The sequence below is a fragment of the Zingiber officinale genome, unplaced genomic scaffold (assembly GCF_018446385.1).
Source record: "Zingiber officinale cultivar Zhangliang unplaced genomic scaffold, Zo_v1.1 ctg185, whole genome shotgun sequence".
Taxonomy (NCBI): domain Eukaryota; kingdom Viridiplantae; phylum Streptophyta; class Magnoliopsida; order Zingiberales; family Zingiberaceae; genus Zingiber; species Zingiber officinale.
In genome coordinates this window covers 93,902-113,433 of record NW_024589873.1, presented here as the reverse complement: position 1 = coordinate 113,433, position 19,532 = coordinate 93,902, and positions in this window count along the sequence as shown.

Sequence of the window (19,532 nt, the reverse complement as noted above, 5' to 3'; positions counted from 1 at the left end):
CCTTCGAGTAGGAGTCGTCACAGGCTCCGAACGAAGTAAAAAACAACTGTGTTCATTTACTTTTCCGCTGCGCTTATACTCGGTGTTTTTTCGAATCGATATTCACCCCCCCTCTATCGAATCTAACGGTCCTACAAGTGGTATCAGAGCAGGTACCGCTCTGATTTGGTGCAACCACCAATCAGACTGGGGGTGAAATTTTTTTTGTTTGTTTTTTGTTTTCAGTTCGACGCTTAATTCTAAAACTGGTGTATCATTACTTTAATATTTTTTTTAATTAATATAAATTGGTGCAACACGAATCTAGTTTTTTTTTACTACTTATCTCTCTCTTCCCGCACTACTAATCCAAGACCAAGTCTTGGGATTTTTCTTTGTTTCTTTTCTTTTTCGTCTGTGCGCAGGACTGAAATGTCTCAGACAGAAGGATTCAGCACAGTACGACCTCCACTCTTCAACGGGGATGATTTTCCGTACTGGAAAAAGCGGATGGAGGTCTACCTCAAAACAGACTTCGACCAGTGGATGAGCATTACGAGACCCTATAAAATTCCAGTGGACAACTCCGGGAATCTACTGGATCCTGAAGACTGGACAGCAGACTTGAAGAAAAAGGCATCAACAGAAAATAAAGCGATCAACACTCTACAGTGCGGATTGACAAGAGAAGAACTGAACAGAGTCGGTCCACACAAAAACGCTAAAGAGCTGTGGGACAAATTGATCGAGCTGCACGAGGGAACGAGCGACGCCAAGGTAACCAAACGAGACTTGCTCTTAAATAAAATTTTTAATATAAAAATGCAGGAAGGTGAAACGGCGAATCAGCTCCACGCAAGAATCAAGGACATTCTTAACGGGCTCCATGCGATAGGCCACCAAATGGAAAATAGAGACTTAATAAGGTACGCATTAAATGCTTTTCCACGTAATAGTTTGTGGGCATCAATAGTGGATTCTTACAAAATCTCTAAAAATCTTTCTAAGTTAAAGTTAGATGAGCTTTTTTGTGAATTAGAGTTACATGAACAAACTAATGCTGGAGCCGAGAAAGGTATTGCTTTTTTTGCAGGTTCCACCAAAGAAAAGAAAAGCAAGTCTGAATTTGAAGAAGATTCTGACCAAGACTCTGAAGACAAAGAACACCTGGTGAACTTGGTAAGAAAAATGTTCACCAGGAGAAAAAGGAGCTTCAGCAAAGAGGACCTTCAAAAGATCAGTTCTCCCTCAGAACAAAAGAACGTGACTTGCTATGGCTGCAACAAAAAGGGACACTACAAGAATGAATGCCCAAAACTGAAGTTCGACAAATCAAAGCCAACCAAAAAGAAGGCACTCAAAGCAACGTGGGATGATTCCTCGGACGAATCGGAGGAAGAAGAGCAGAAACATCAGAGCCACCTCGCACTGATGGCCCTCGAAGATGAGACAGAAGACGAGTCGGAAGATGAATACGGGTCTGAACCCGAAACAAGCCACGAGTCCGTACTCGTTTCCGAAGGCCCGAATGAGGTATATTTTAATTTAAACAAATTTTTTTTTAAAATTATTTCCTGTTTAAATAGTAAATTAATCAAAATAGGAAATGAAAACAAGTCACTTATTGAGGAAAATAAAAACCTCAAAGAACAAATCAAAAATTCAAATCCAACTCAAGATCTAACACTTGAGGAGGAGAATTTATCACTAAAAAATGAGATTAACAATTTAAAAGAAATGTTAGAAAAATTCACAACAAGATCAAAAAATCTTGACTTAATCCTGAACAATCAAAAAGCATGTTATAATAAAACCGGACTCGGATACAAGTCAAACTCAAATAAAACTTTTAAGTCATTAATAACTCAATACAAATCAGCTAATCAAACTTGGGTTCCGAAAGCGTGTCTGACCACGCAAGTAGGACTTAATCAATATTATATACCTAAAGAAAAAATACATTATATAAAATTGAATAAACCAAACCAAAATACAAAATACAAACCTAAACCAAATTCAAAATCTAAAAATCAACAAAATTATCACCAAGTTAACCATAACTATAAAAAGAATCGACACAAACCTAAAACCAAAATTTAAATTAATGGCCAATAATTCAGGGGGAGGCTCCAGAATAGCTGGCACCTCCAAAACTAACTTACCCGACAGGGTAACCCAAAACAAACTAACCCGGCAGGGTAATTAGGATTAGAGACCAAATTTAACTTGAATCATGGTACTGGTGAAATTTTTGGATGATAGTACGTTAGGGAAGCTTGGGCATCGCATGTCTAGAAAGATATGACTTCGATCTGGTGCATTTGGCCTAGCGGAACTGACCGAAGCTACCCTTAAATGGATCCTAATCAGTCAGACTAAGATTGAGTACTAAGCTCCGTAGATAGGACTATTCGAAAAATCTCTAAAGGTTGGTTACTTCTAATGACGTCCATGTGACTCACCAAGCTTAGAAATTTATCCGAAGAATGCCTATTTGTGTAGACCAAAGCTAAATCTGAATCTAACACAAGTTAAACCAAAACTCCATAAGTAAAAAATCTAATTTCATCTCACAAAATCATAGGATTCCCTGATTGATAATATAGATCAGGTGAGATGAATAAGGTTTAAAATTTTAAAACATAAAAAAATAATTTCAAAATTTTAATTTTAAAACTTAAAAAATTTAATTTTACAATTTTCATTTTAAAACTTAAAAAATTAATTTCAAAATTTAAATTTTAAAACTTAAAAAATTTAATTTTAAAATTTTAATTTTAAAATTAAAAAAATTTAATTTCAAAATTTTAATTTTAAAACTTAAAAAATTAATTACAAATTTTTAATTTTAAAACTTAAAAAATTTAATTTCAAAATTTTAATTTTAAAACTTAAAAAATTAATTTCAAAATTTTAATTTTAAAACTTAAAAAATTTAATTTTAAAATTTTAATTTTAAAACTTTAAAAATTAATTTCAAAATTTTAATTTTAAAACTTAAAAAATTAATTTCAAAATTTTAATTTTAAAACTTAAAAAATTAATTTCAAAATTTTAATTTTAAAACTTAAAAAATTTAATTTTAAAATTTTAATTTTAAAACTTAAAAAATTAATTTCAAAATTTTAATTTTAAAACTTAAAAAATTAATTTTAAAATTTTAATTTTAAAACTTAAAAAATTAATTTTAAAATTTTAATTTTAAAACTTAAAAAATTAATTTCAAAATTTTAATTTTAAAACTTAAAAAATTTAATTTCAAAATTTTAATTTTAAAACTTAAAAAATTAATTTCAAAAATTTAAATTTTAAACTTAAAAAATAATAATTTCAAAATTTTAATTTTAAAACTTAAAAAAATAATTTGAAAATTTTAATTTTAAAACTTAAAAAATTAATTTCAAAATTTTAATTTTAAACTTAAAAATTTAATTTCAAAATTTTAATTTTAAACTTAAAAAAAAAAATTAATTTCAAAATTTTAATTTTAAAATTAGAAAAATTAATTTCAAAATTTTAATTTTAAACTTAAAAAATTAATTTCAACATTTTAATTTTAAACTTAAAAAATTAATTTCAAAATTTTAATTTTAAACTTAAAAACTTAATTTCAAAATTTTAATTTTTAAACTTAAAAAATTAATTTCAATTAATTTTAAATAAAAAATTAATTTCAAAATTTTATTTTTAAACTTAAAAAATTAATTTCAAAATTTTAATTTCAAACTTAAAAAAAAAAATTAATTAATTTCAAAATTTTAATTTTAAAACTTAAAAATTAATTTCAAAATTTTAATTTCAAACTTAAAAAATTAATTTCAAAATTTTAATTTTAAACTTAAAAAAATTAATTTCAATATTTTAATTTTAAACTTAAAAAAAATTTAATTTCAAAATTTTAATTTTAAAACTTAAAAATTAATTTCAAAATTTTAATTTCAAACTTAAAAAAATTAAATTCAAAATTTTAATTTTAAAACTTAGAAAAATTAATTTCAAAATTTTAATTTTAAACATCAAAATTAATTTCAAAATTTTAATTTCATACTTAAAAATTAATTTCAAAATTTTAATTTCAAACTTAAAAAAATTAATTTCAAAATTTTAAGTTTTAAACTTAAAAAAAAATTAAATTTTATTTTAAACTTAATAAATTAATTTCAAATCTTTAAAACTTAACTTAAATAATGTTTGCTCAAAAAGACTAACTTTAAATCCTACTTACTATAGAAAACCAATTGGATTTTGGACAGTGGTTGCTCCAAACATATGACTGGAGATCACACCAAGTTCACTCAACTCACTTACAAAAGCTTAGGAACAGTTGCCTTTGGAAACAACGGCAAACTAAAGGTAATTGGTATAGGTAATATTGAATTAAAATTAGACTTTATAATTACAAATGTTTACTTGTTGAAAATTTTAAATATAATCTTCTGAGTATAAGTCAATTGTGTAATACTAGGTATAAGGTTAAATTTCTATCCACAGAGTGTCTAATCAAACATCTAGATAATCCTACAATAAGCCTAAAAGGTTTTAGAAAAGACAACATCTATGCCATCAACTTAACCATCTCTTCCATTAAATGTTATTTAACACAAAAAGAAGAAACTTGGTTATGGCATAGGCAGATGTCTCACACCAACTTCAGAAATATAAGTAAACTAAATGGACTTGTAAGAGGCTTACCAAAATTACCTAACTTAGATTCAACCATATGTAATGCTTGTCAACAAGGCAAACAAACTAAATCCACTCACAAACAAACAAATCAGCCACAAACTAACTCAATATTAGAACTTCTACATTTAGACCTTTTTGACTCCCATGGAGTCAAATCTATAAATGAAAACTTATATTGTTTAGTAATTATAGATGATTTTTCTAGGTTTACTTGGGTAAAATTCTTAAAACATAAAGATGAAATTTTTGAAATTTTTATAAATTTTTGCAAACAAGTTGAAACGAAAAAGATATTAAAATTAAAAGAATTAGGAGTGACAACGGGGGAGAATTTAAAAATCACAACTTTAGCAGTTTTTGTCTTGAAAACGGTTACCATCATGAGTTCTCATGCCCTAAAACCCCCCAACAAAATGGGATTGTAGAAAGAAAAAATAGAACCTTACTTGAAGCTTCTAGAACAATGTTAAATGAGTATAACCTCCCTAAATACTTTTGGACAGAAGTCGTTAGTACAGCCTGCTATGTACAGAACAGAACAACAATAAATAAAACCCATAACAAAACATTCTTCGAAATGTTTTATAATAAACAACCAAGTATAAAATATTTTAAAGTATTTGGGTGCCCAGTGTTTATCTTAAATACAAGAGAACACTTAGGAAAATTCACCTCTAAAATTGAAAATGGAATTTTTGTAGGATATTCCCTAAATAGTAGAGGTTATAGAATTTACAATAAGGTTACCTTAAAAATTGAAGAAACAACTAATGTAAAATTTGAAGAAACTAAACAAGACTTAGAACTTAGACAACCACCTGAATTTGTTCCAGAAACCAACCAGACTCTAAGTCATGAAGAAGAGGAACAACATCAAGAAAATGAACCCCTTAGAACTATAAGAGTGAATCCCAACCATCCAACTGATCAAATAATTGGTGACCCAGACCTAAGGGTGCAAACCAGATCATCTTTTAGGAACTTGAGTCAAATCTCCCTGATTTCAAAAATAGAACCCAAAACTGTGGATGAATCCCTACTAGACCCAGACTGGATTATAGCCATGCAAGAAGAACTAGCCCAATTCGAGCGTAATGAAGTTTGGGACCTAGTACCACCACCTAAGAATAAGAAAATAATAGAAACAAAAATGGGTATTTAGAAACAAATTAAGTGAAACTAGGGAAATTACTAGAAATAAAGCTAGACTAGTTGCCAAAGGATTTAGTCAGGTTGAAGGACTTGACTATAATGAGACCTATGCCCCAGTAGCCAGATTAGAATCCATTAGAATGTTACTAAGTTATGTATCCCATAAGGGATTCAAACTATACCAAATGGATGTTAAGTCTGCCTTTCTTAATGGACTAATTAAAGAAGAAGTTTATGTGGGTCAACCTCCTTGGTTTGAAAGTCTAGAACACCCTGATTATGTATTTAAGTTAAAGAAAGCGTTATATGGACTTAAACAAGCACCCAGGGCATGGTATGAAAGGCTAACATCCTACTTAACATCTAAAGGATTCAACCAAGGTCAAATTGACCCAACCTTGTTTGTTAAATCATTAAATACAGACATATTTATTGCACAAATATATGTAGATGATATAATATTTGGGTCAACAAATTCAGATTTTTTAGAGGAATTTATTAATCTAATGGAAAAAGAATTTGAAATGAGCCTAGTAGGAAAATTAACTTATTTCTTAGGATTACAAATCAAACAAACAAATGAAGGAAATTATATTTATCAACACAAATACACTAAAGAATTACTTAAAAATTTCGGAATGGAAAATACAAAAGAAATAAAAACACCTATGGCAGTAAACACAATCTTAGATAATGACCCAAATGGAAAATCAGTTGACTTAAAATATTATAGGAGTGCAATAGGTAGCCTACTATACTTAACTGCAAGCCGACCTGATATTTTATTTGCAGTTAGTATGTGTACTAGATACCAAATTTGTGCTAAGGAATCCCATTTGACACAAGTTAAAAGAATTTTTAGATATCTCAAAGGAACAACAAATGTAGGAATTTGGTATCCTAGGACCAATAATTTTGAACTTGTAGGGTACTCTGACTCAGATTATGCTGGATATAAACTAGACCGCAAAAGCACAAGTGGTGGATGCCAATTATTAGGTTCATCACTTGTCAGCTGGTTTAGTAGAAAGCAACATTGTGTTGCTCTATCTACAACTGAGTCAGAATATATAGCCATAGGTGAATGTGTTGCACAATTATTATGGATGATGCATACTCTAAAAGATTTCAACTTAAACATCACAAATGTAAAAGTATTAATTGACAATATAAGTTCAATTAACTTAACCAAGAACCCTGTGCATCATTCAAGAACCAAACATATTGAAATTAGGCACCACTTTATCAGGGATCATGTTACTAAAGGTGATATTGAACTCAAATACATTGAGTCCAAGTCAAATTTAGCTGACATTTTCACAAAACCACTCCCTGAAAGTGAGTTTAGCAACTTACGTCGAAAATTAGGGATGTGCTCAATAGACTAGGAATTTTAAATTTCAAAATTGGTTTCAAAAATAATTCTTTCAAATTATAAGTTAAACTTGTTTGTTTTCAAAACTTTTCATTTTTAGATTTTCAAAAACAGTTTTTGCCTTAGACTAGTTTTGAATCCTTAGAAAGTATGTACCCATAGGACTAGTTTTTGAGCATCTCACCAACACCCTAGGTTTCCTTGCTTGTGCTTGACAAACATAGAAAGGGGTGAGATGCATAGGCCAACTGTCTGGACTTAAGATGCTTATTTCAGTGCATCAGCATAAGTCTGGATGTTAAATACAACTCAGATATTAATCAGATTAAAGTTCATCAGTCAAGTCAAACACTGACTGCTTATAATCAACTTAATCTGACTAACCAAGTGAAAGCTACTATCTTCTGATAGTTAGTTAGTACCTAATTGGTTAGACAGCTGGTTAAATTTAAGTATCAAGTTCAGGGGGAGAAATTAACTTTGTGTGTTTAAAAAATGCTTCTTAAACTAACTTATGTTTAAACATTAGTTTCAAAAATTAAATTTAACTAAGTGTTTGAAAAACTTAGAAGTTTAATCTCACCTAATTTTCAAACCATGATTTAAAAAGTTGGCTATTGAAAATTAAACTTTCCAAATTTAGCTATATCAAATGAGCCTTAAAAATTTATTTTGGCAAATTTAATCTCCCTTGTTTAATTTTTGCTGTGTTTTGAAAAATTGAAATTGAAAATCAATTTAACCCAAGTCAACTTTAAATTAAGTCAACTTTATCAACTTTAAATTTTTACTTTTCAAAAATTTAACTTTTCTCCCCCAAGTCAACTTGTTTTTTTTGGATTTAAAAATTGTACTTTTATCCTTGAATTTTGAACCAAACACAGTTATTCTTCAAGATTTGGTGTTATTGTTTTCAGTAACTCTACACTATGATTGTTTACCCTTGTTTTTTGATGAATGCCAAAGGGGGAGGGTTAGGCGGTTAAGTTAGATAAACCAATTTGAAAAAACTAAAACTAACTTTAAAACCGATGTACCTGTTTTTACGTTCTTTCACTAACTTAACCAGGTTGTCATTCTATCAAAAAGGGGGAGATTGTTGGTGCGGTTAGCACTAACGATTTAACCCAGGTTTTGATGAATGACAAATAGGTTAAGTTAGTTTTGTTATTGTCTGACACTTTGATCGAGTGTGCAGGAGAAGTCCAGACAGTTCAACGGGCTGACCGGATGTCTGGCACGAAGTCTAGCTAGGTCGACGGGCTGACCGGATAGCTGGCGAGAAGTCCAAGCGGGTCGACGGGCTGACCGGACGCTTGGCGAGAAGTCCAGCTAGGTCGACGGGCTGACCGGATAGCTGGCGAGAAGTCCAAGCGGGTCGACGGGCTGACCGGACGCTTGGCGAGAAGTCCAGACGGGCTGACCGGACGTCTGGCAGGTAAGTGAGGTAAGTCACTGGAGGGGAGTGACTGCGAGGACGCGTTCCCGGGAAGGGAACATTAGGCGTCGATCCGGCTTAGATCCATTTCGGATATCTAAGTCGAGATCGTGACTAGATTCCGGTCTCGGAAAGACGGAATCTAAGTCATACTAACTTGTGCTAATTCATACTATTATAAATGTGCTAATAATCTATGTTGCAGGGTATATATTGCCTCGGACTAACTTTGTTTTGCAGGAAAAGGGAGTTTTCTGGAACAAGGTGGTCCGGGCGCCCGGAGGTCCGGGCGCCCGGAGGTCCGGGCGCCCGGAAGGCAAATTATATCCAGCCGAGTCGTCGCCACGTGGAGCATCACGGTTTGTGCAGCTACGTCACATTCCAGGCGCCCGGAAGGGATCCAGGCGCCCGGAGCAACATATAAAAGAAGCCCCAGGCAGGAGCTTCAGATCAATCATCAATCTGAGAACTCTTCTACTGCTGGTCCTGCTGCTCTACGTTCCTGCAACGCCGACAAAGCTCCGACAAAGTGCTCCTTCGGTTTTTGGTTTATATCTTTGTCGGTATTACTTTGTTTCATTAGCATTTCCTGTATTCATCTTGTAACTATATTCGAATTGCTAGTGATTGCCCAACGAAAGTGGTCAAGGACCACGAGCCTTCGAGTAGGAGTCGTCACAGGCTCCGAACGAAGTAAAAAACAACTGTGTTCATTTACTTTTCCGTTGCGCTTATACTCGGTGTTTTTTCGAATCGATATTCACCCCTCCTCTATCGAATCTAACGGTCCTACACTAGCACCTTTTGATGATTCGGCCAAGTTGAGGAGGAGAGGGAGAGGGAGAGCTAGAGGAAGGAGATGAAGTGAATTGCCTTGAATGAAATGAATCCAATTCATTCCCCAGAAGTGGCCGACCACCTTCACAAGGTGTAACCCCATCCTCATTAAATGTAGCCATTAAAGAGAATAGCTTTGTAACCCCCATGAGGTGACACACTTTGATGATGTGGCACATCATCATTAGTCCTCCTAATGCCAAATCTCTAATGATGTGGCAAATAGTCAAATCAAACTTGACTCTTCCTCTTCCTCTCAAGTCAAGTCAAACTTGACTTAATCTCTCTCATGGTTGATCTAATCCAACAATTTAATTCAAGACAATTTAATATAATGAATCTAATTCATTTAATTAAATTGATTCAATGAGTCATAATCTAAATTAGACTCATTGAACACATGAATTAACTTGAGTCCAACTCAATTAGCCCAATTAGGATTACTCTTAATCGAATTTGATTCATCAAATGAATCTAATCCTCTTGGTTCATCATATGAACCTAATCTCCATCTAATTGTCCTTAGTGTGTGACCCTATAGGTTCTTGTAATGTTGGCAATGCCCCTAAACCCATTTAAGAGCATAAGTAATGAGCGGTATCTAGCAACACATCATTACTACCCAATGTTACAAGAATGTTGAGATCCAACATCACCTTGTGACTACTAATTGTGACTCCTCACAAAATATGACAAGTGTCCTTCTATCCTAGACATCTAGATTGATCAATGTGAGGCATATACCGTGTCATCCTCTGATCAATCTAATTCTTGAACTCCAAGTAGACTCATTAAATCAAATGAGCTCAATATCTTATATTAACTCATTTGGGCATGGCCATGCACTTCGTGGTCTCACTCTATCAAGAATATCGATGTCTCTCCGGTCATATAGGAGGGATATATTCCATCTACATCACCAACATCCCTCCGCATAATTTGTTACATACCCAGTAATCGCCTTTATAGTCCACCTAGTTACGGGTGACGTTTGACGAAACTAAAGTACATAACTCCTTATGTAGGGAACCATGGTGACTTTAGGTCTAAGGACTAGTAGTCATACTAATAGCCACATGAGAAAGTATATGACACTCATATAACGATCCATGATACTTTCTCATGGCGGGTCATTCAGTATACATTCTCTAATGCATACCCATGTGTCAACTTGATATCTCTATATCCATGACTTGTGAGATCAAGTCATCGAGTTGACCTACATGTTATTGCATTAACATTGTCCCTAAATGTTAATACTTGACTAGGAATGATTAAGAGTAGTGTTCCCTATATCATCTCACTATCGATTCAACAAATCGATTTATATAGGTAAGAACCTTCTACTCAAGGACGTTATTATACTTAGTTTATTTGGCACCAATACAAGTAAGTATAATAACCAAAAACTAAATACCTTTATTTATATAGAATATGATACAACAAGTCCAAAATACAATCATCAAATGATTGGCTCTAGGGCTCTAACTAACAATCTCCCACTAGCACTAGTGCCAATCAGTGTAGGCTCTATGCCCCAATGACCTAGTGTGACCATCATGCTTCCTCTGTCCCAAAGCCTTGGTCAAGGGATCTGCGATGTTAGCCTCTGTAGGTATTCTGCAAATCTTCACATCTCCTCTCTCAATGATCTCTTGAATGAGATGGAAGCGCCGTAGTATGTGTTTGGTCCGCTGGTCTGAGCGAGCTTCCTTCGCCTGTGCTATAGCTCCATTGTTGTCACAATAGAGCTCAATAGGGTCAGGAACCACCCCAAGTTCAGTGATGAACTTGCGAATCCAAACTGCCTCCTTTGCTGCCTCTGATGTAGCAATATACTCGGCCTCTGTCGTAGAATCAGCTACTGTGTCCTGCTTCGAACTCTTCCAGCTCACAACACCACCATTAATGCAAAACACGAACCTCGACTGCGATCTATAGTCATCCTGGTCGGTCTGGAAGCTAGCATCACTGTAACCCTTTACAGCTAGCTCATCATTGCCTCCATATATCAAGAAATATTCTTTAGTCCTTCTTAAGTACTTAAGAATATTCTTGACCGCTATCTAGTGACTTTCACCTGGATCTAACTGGTATCTGCTCATCATGCTCAAAGCATATGAGACATCAGGTTGAGTACATAGCATGACATACATGATAGATCCTATAGCTGAGGCATAAGGGATCTGATCCATACGCTCTCTCTCCTCTCTAGAAGAGAGACCTTGAGTCTTCGAAAGACTCACGCCATGTGACATCGGCAGAAATCCCTTCTTGGAGTTCTGCATGGCAAACCGAAGGAGTACCTTGTCAATATATGTACTCTGACTTAGGCCAAGCAATCTCTTAGATCTATCTCTATAAATTTGTATCCCTAGAATGCGGGATGCTTCACCTAAGTCTTTCATTGAGAAACATGTCCCTAGCCATAACAAAGGGATGTCTTTCCCAATGAGCAGTATGTCATCCACATGCAATATGAGGAAGACAACTATGTCCCCTACAACCTTCTTGTAGACACAAGGCTCATCTTCGTTCTTGATGAAACCAAATTGTTTGATTGCATCATCGAATTGAAGATTCCAGCTCCGAGAAGCTTGCTTTAGTCCATAAATGGACCTATGCAACTTGCATACTCTGCTAGTATGCTTTGGATCTACAAAACCCTCAGGTTGTGTCATGTACACATCCTTGAGTAGGTTTCCATTCAGAAACCTAGTTTTGACATCCATCTTCCATATCTCATAGTCATGTTAAGCTGCAATAGCATGCATGATCCGAATGGACTTAAACATCGCTACTGGAGAAAAGGTTTCATCATAGTCAATACCATGAATCTGCTTGAAACCTTTAGCTACCAAGCGACCCTTATAGATAAGTCCATCCATGTCAGTCTTTCTCTTAAAGACCCACTTACACCCAATGGGTTTTACCCCTTCAGGTGGATCAACCAAAGTCCATACTTGGTTGGTGTACATGGATTCCATCTCGGATCTCATGGCCTTTAGCCATTTCTTGGAATCTGGTCTCATCACAGCTTCCTGATAGGTGGTAGGTGTTGGTGCGGGAAGCATTCGACGATCAAACTCGTGTTTTGATAATGCCAAAGGATTCAAAGTTAAGGTGTTTTGTAATCTAACAAGTCTGGTTGAGTATTTCAGGAAAGTCCTAGCTGCGGTTAGGCAAAGGGAAACCCCTAGGGGGTGGTAACCCTAGGTCATAGGGGGTGGTAACCCTATGCGGAAAGTCTTGGCAGGTCGATGGTTTCAGGCAAAAGTCCTAGGGGGTGGTAACCCTAGGTGGAAAGTCCTGGTGTCGCGAACCAGATGAAAGACTAGACTAGCCGGGAAGCGGATGTCCAGCAGAAAGTCCGGAAGCGTCGAGTGCTGAGCAAAAGTCCAGTCGATTTGGAGGATCGACTGGCAACAGGTAAATCTCCTGAGTGGAGTAGGTGAGGACGCGTTCCCCATTGAGGGAACAGTAGGCGTCGGGTCGACCTAGGGTTTCCGGTTGGAAATCTGAAGTCAGACCCGGACAGTCTGGAGACTGTCAGAATATTTTTATCATATTCATATTGCTGTTTTATGCTAACTTTGTGTTTGTAGGATATTGTTTGGGACTAACACATCTTGCAGGTACAAAGAAATGAAATTCTCCTCGGATGAACAGTGTCCGAGGCGCCTCCATGGGGCTTGGAGGTGCCTCGGGTGTAAAGCTGACCTGGCCGCAAAACAGGGTTGAAGGCGCCTTGGAAGGCGCCTTAAAGACCCTTGAAGGCGCCTTCAAAGGTGATAAGTGCAAACTGGTCAGCGCTCATCTGCACGGTGGACTCGGAGCTATGAAGGTGCCTTCGGAGGCTTCCAAGGCGCCTTGGATGCCCTTTATAAGGGGACTTCAAGCAGCATTGAAGAATAATCAACTTCCAAGCTTCCATTCTGTTGTGTTCTGCTCAAGTACTACTTCCGAAGTGCTGTTGCAACATTCCGACGACCCGGAGCTCAAATTTCTTTTCTACTACTATTGTCGGTATAATTTTAATTGCAGTTAAATTTGTAATTAGTTTGTAATATTCATACGAGCTTATAGTTGTTGCCCACGGAAAGCGATCAAGGATCGCGGGCCTTCGAGTAGGAGTCGACCTAGGCTCCGAATGAAGTAAATGACCGTGTTCTTGTGTTTGTTTTCTTTATTCCGCTGCTTTAATTACTCGACGAACATTTTACGATTCTGATAATCGAACGATTTAGCCACGAGCGCTATTCAACCCCCCCTCTAGCGCGATCTCGATCCAACAATTGGTATCAGAGCAGGGTTGTTTTGAATTGGTGCAACCACCATTCAAAATAGTTTTTTTTTATCATGGTATTTTGTTTTTTCTTTCGGAGTCAATTAGAAATTAGCTAAGTAGCTAAAATTCTAATTCTTTTCAAATCGGTGTTACTCAAAGTTGGTCAATACCACTTGAGCTCGTTATTTTTCTTCTTCTTCCCGCACTACTAATCCAAGACTCAGTCTTGGAATAGATCTTCTTGTTTGTGTTTTTCATATCTAAATGGCTCAACAAGAAGGATATAGCACTGTTCATCCCCCACTATTTTCCGGAGAAGACTTTGGATATTGGAAGGGGCGAATGGAGATATATCTGAAGATCCAGTTTGACACCTGGATGATAGTCAAGACAGGACTGCAACGACCAACTGATGCAGACGGCAAGCCTACATCCTGTGAGAACTGGGAGCTAGCCTTTATCAAAAAGGTGGAAGCCGACGCCAAAGCCACTTGCACCATCCAGTGCGGTCTTACCAAGGAAGAGCTCAACAGAGTCGGTCCGTTCTCTTCCGCAAAGGAGCTGTGGGAGACACTGATCGAACTTCACGAAGGCACCTCGGAAACCAAGGTAAGTAAGCGTGATTTATTACTTAATAAATTGTACAATTTAAAAATGCAGGAAGGCGAGACGGCAAGTTCGTTACATGCTCGAATTCAAGATATTCTGAACTCCCTTCATGGAATCGGGCAGAAGGTAGAAAATAGGGACATTATAAGGTATGCTCTTAACTCGTTTTCTAGGAGTACATTGTGGGCATCGATGGTAGATGCCTACAAAGTTTCCAAGGATTTGTCTTCCTTAAAATTAGATGAATTATTTAGTGAATTTGAACTTCATGAACAAACTAATGCACAGCCATCCGAGAAAGGTATAGCTTTGCTTGCAGGTACTAGTCGAACACGCGAACCTAGATCCCGACGAAAAATTGAACCGGAATCTGAAGATGAACCTGACTCAGAAGATTCAGAAGACGAACTGACCAGCGAACTAGTGAACCTCGTGAAGAAGCTCTATAAGAAAAAGAAGGGCTTCAACAAGAAAGACCTGAAGAAGGCAGTACAATCCAAGGAGGCCCAACCGAGCTCGAAGGTAAAGTTTGAAGTCACCTGCTACGGGTGTAACTAGAAGGGGCACATCAAAGCCAACTGCCCCAACCAAAAGGAAGCCAAAAAGCAAAGAAGAAAGAAGGCCCTGAAGGCAACCTTGGACGAATCTTCTTCGGAGGACGACGACGACGAACTCGATCAAACGAGTTTACTCGCACTGATGGCCTGGGACCAGATCGTCGAGAGCGAGAGCGAGTCAGAGGCCGAGTCCGAGCGAAGCCACGGATCCGCATCCGTTTCCGAATGGCCAGACTCCACTGTAAGTATTCCGAGGCTTAATAATTTAGTCAATTATTTATTACGCAAGTTGGCTAAGTCAAACCTTAGGATTAAATCACTTCTAAAGGAAGTAGCTGTCCTTAAAGAAGTGACTAACCCTAATTCCTTACCTGATCAAGTTCAGACTGAAAATTCAACTCAAGTTCAAAAACTTGAGGAAGAAAATTCTAGTTTGAAAAATCAGGTAAAAGATTTAAAAAATACCTTAGAACGGTTTTCTTTGGGCTCCAAGAATTTGGACCTAATTCTTGGGACGCAAAGAGCCGTTTACAATAGAACTGGGCTAGGATATAAAAGTAAATATAGATCTTATTTATCCTTAATAAACAAACAAAGTAGTAAATCAGTCCAAGCATGGGTCCAAATTGATCAACCAAGTTGGACTTGGCCAATACTGGGTTCCGAAGGATCAAATACACTACCTCAATAGACTATATCGAGGCTATGATCCAGGGGGAGGAAAAAGAAAAACGATCTTAAAAATTTAACTTCAAAATTCAAAAATCAAATTAAAAATTCAAATTTAAATTATAAATTCAAAATTCAATTAAAAATTCGAAATTAAATTATAAATTCAAAATTCAAAATTCAAAATCAAATTAAAAATTCAAAATTAATTCAAAATTCAAAAATCAAATTAAAAATTCGAAATTAAATTATAAATTCAAAATTCAATTAAAAATTCGAAATTAAATTATAAATTCAAAATTCAAAATTCAAAAATCAAATTAAAAATTCAAAATTAATTCAAAATTCAAAATTCAAATTAAAAATTCGAAATTAAATAATAAATTCAAAATTCAAAATCAAATTAAAAATTCGAAATTAAATTATAAATTCAAAATTCAAAACCAAATTAAAAATTTGAAATTAAATTATAAATTCAAAATTCAATTAAAAATTTGAAATTAAATTATAAATTCAAAATTATAAATTCAAAATCAAATTAAAGATTCGAAATTCAAAATTTAAAATTCAAAATCAAATATAGATGGAGGATCCAGACTAGCTGGCACCTCCAACTGAACTACCCGACAGGGTAACTGAACCTAATTTACCCGAAATGGGTAAAACAACTACTAGGTAAGGTAATTAAGGTTAGATTAAACGGGCTAGGTTTAACTTGACTCATAGTACTGGTAAAGTTTTTGGATGATAGTACGTTAGGGAAGCTTGAACATCGCATGTCTAGGAAGATATGGCTTCGACCTGGTGCATTTGACCAAATGGAACTGACCGAAGCTACCCTTAAATGGATCCTAACTAGTTAGACCAAGGATTAGTATTAAGTTCAATGGGTAGGACTGTCACGCCCCCAGAAGAGTCCCTGTCCGAGAAAATTTCGGCAGCATCTCCCCTGTACGGCGGACAATCAAAATTTTCTACAAGCACTAAATACTCAGCCACAGGCGGCTGGAATAATAACAGTAATAAAAATCAATCACCACGCAGTTTATATATATATATTCAGCCTCTGGCTGACACAACCACGCAGTAATAATACTCTGACTCGAAATCAACCCTACTCAACTACACTCGTAAAGCCCAAATCTGATTTTTCTTACCTCTTCTGCCGTCCAGGCAGGCATGTAGTAGAGTAAAACCAAATCATACTAAAAGTCCATCCAACAGAAAGATTTCATACAATATCCATATGTAAGTCCAAAACAAAACTAAAATAAAGTCTGATAGCGAAAAGCTAAAATGAAACAACTCAAAAAAAACCAGCAGCGGAGTAGCACTACGTGCAGTGGGGACTAGCGACTGGAACTCCCTCCTGACAGCATCAACCTGAAAATATCAACAATGGAGGCGGGGTGAGTCCAACACTCAGCAGGTACAGTTGATATGCAAAGTAAAGAAATAACACCTAGCACTAATCATGCGTACAGTCTCCTGATAAAGATAAAGGTAACTACAAACCGAAGAAGACAGGAGAGAAATCTGTACTAACCAGGACCCGGTAAAAGGACAAACAGTCCGAAAGGTATAGAAGACCTGTATGCATGTCAATCAAGGTATCCAAGCAATGTGCAGCATATAAGTGCAACAAACACAAACACAAACAATAAATGCATCATGCATATGATGCCAATGTCATGGTCACCCCTGACGCCAGTCAGCCGACTCACAACAACAGTGGGACCGAGTGGGTAGGGCTGTGACAACCGTGCACTCAGCAACACTACTCCTGATGAGTGATCGAGTGGACGGGATGCTGTCGGAGTACATACGTACTCCTACCCCAAATCATAAATGGGGGAGCGCAATGCTCTCAACTCCCGGTACACTGTGACGGGGAGGAATCTCTAACGTGCTACACGCTGCGTCACACTACCCCTGAGCGGATCAACGGAGCACCGGAAGAGTCAAACTGACGTGCTACCACGCTGTATCTCGCTACCCATGAGCGTCACAACGGAGCACCGAACAGTGATGAAACTGGCAATGTGCTCGACAATAATGGAGCAATCTATCGCACAGCATGCGATCATGCAAATGGTGCATGTCACTAAACATGGTAATATACTAATCCAACCTCTGGACATATCATAATGTGCACCAAAGCGAATGAATCATATCAAGGTATCTGATCATATAAGGTATCAAACCTAGGTCCTGACATGGTAAAATATGGTTATATCACTACCCATGAGCATGTGGAATCAGGTACATATCCATACAAGATGTAAACAAACAATCAATCAACAGGTAGCATGTATTGGGCAGTGATTAACCGAAACAAGTAAGAAACACAATTAATGCATCTTGTTAATTTAATTACTAAGCATATCAAAGACAATAAGTCAAAAGTACCCGCCTCCGATAAGAAAAGTCCAAATCTGACTCCGAGATACTCGTCTCGCGTCACAGTCCTGTGTCACCAATACATATACGATTATTTAGCTAAATGCTTATAAATAGCTAAATAAATTCTTTAACCCTAAATTAAATCTAACAATTGACTAGGGTTAATTGTCTTAACCCTCGTTCCATTTTAAACCAAACCAATCTACATCAAGGATCCATTACCCATAAACAATTATAAGATCCAAATCTAGATAACCAAATAAATCTACACAAACCTAATGATCAAATAATTATCAACTAACTATCTGTCAAATTATACTTCAACCATGTCTTACCCAAATTGGTGTCAATCGCTTCCTCTTTAGCGATTCTTGTATCCGACCAGCAACACTCTACTGTTGCACGCGATCCGGGAAACCCACTGCCGAAATTGTGCAGTAAGCAACAATTGACCTTCATGCCATATACTCAATTTAACTCTTATATAGATCAATCTTACCCAAAGCTGAATTGGTTGCTGCGATGGATGAAGAAAGAACCCGACAGTGGAAATTCTAGGGCTCGGCAGAACCTGATGGTCGGCTAACCCTTCCCCTCCAACAAGCAGTAGTGGCGTCGGCTAGGGCTGAGAAGGAGCAGTCTTGAACAGGGAGGAAAAGGAAGAAGAAGACCCAATCCAAAAGCCTCGGCTTACAAATAGGGCAGAGGATCAACAGTAGAAGGCGGCAGTGGCGACTAGGGCACAACTCAGCGTCGGTGGGCATAGATCAGGCTCGAGAAGAGGAAGCAGTAGCGTCGCGGCACAGAGGAGGTCGGCGGCTTGATCGGCACTGCTGGCTTTGGCCGGTGGTAAGAAGAAAGGAGATGGTTCGGCGGTGTCGCGAGCCCAAAGAGGAGGAGGAGTCGGCGACAATTCAGAGTCAAGGAAGAAGAGGAAGCTTCGGCAGTGGCGAGAAGAAGCAAGAATAAGAAGTGGCCGAGGGTTTTGTGCTCTCGGGGAGGAGAAACCGCCCGTGCGGCCGGTTAGGGCACGGGGGGAGAAGTCGGGCTTGCGGGAGTGGCTCGGCAAGGAAGAAACGGCGACAAAGAGAAAAACAGAGGAAATAAAAAAAACAAATAAAGAAAGAAATAAAAGAAAAAAGCAAACTTTTCCTCATTTAAATGGGGTAGCCTAAACAGGCTTTTCCGGATCCCATTTTTATCCCCGTCAACTCGTCCGTACGAGCTCCGAAAAATTTCCAAAAATTCCAGAAAATTCCCTTATTAATATTCGCCTATTTTACGGTATTTTACATTCTCCCCCACTTATAAAAATTTGGTCCCCAAATTTCGTTATCTACCATCAGCAAGTACTAACAACAGATATAGAGTATAAATGCTGAACGGTAAATAAATCACATACCTCAAGTGAAAAGATGGGGATATCGAGCTCGGATCGTATCCTCGAGCTCCCAAGTAGCCTCCTCGTCCGAATGATGCTGCCATCCGACTTTAACCAGCCGGATAGTCTTGTTCCGCAACTGACGCTCTTTCCGGTCG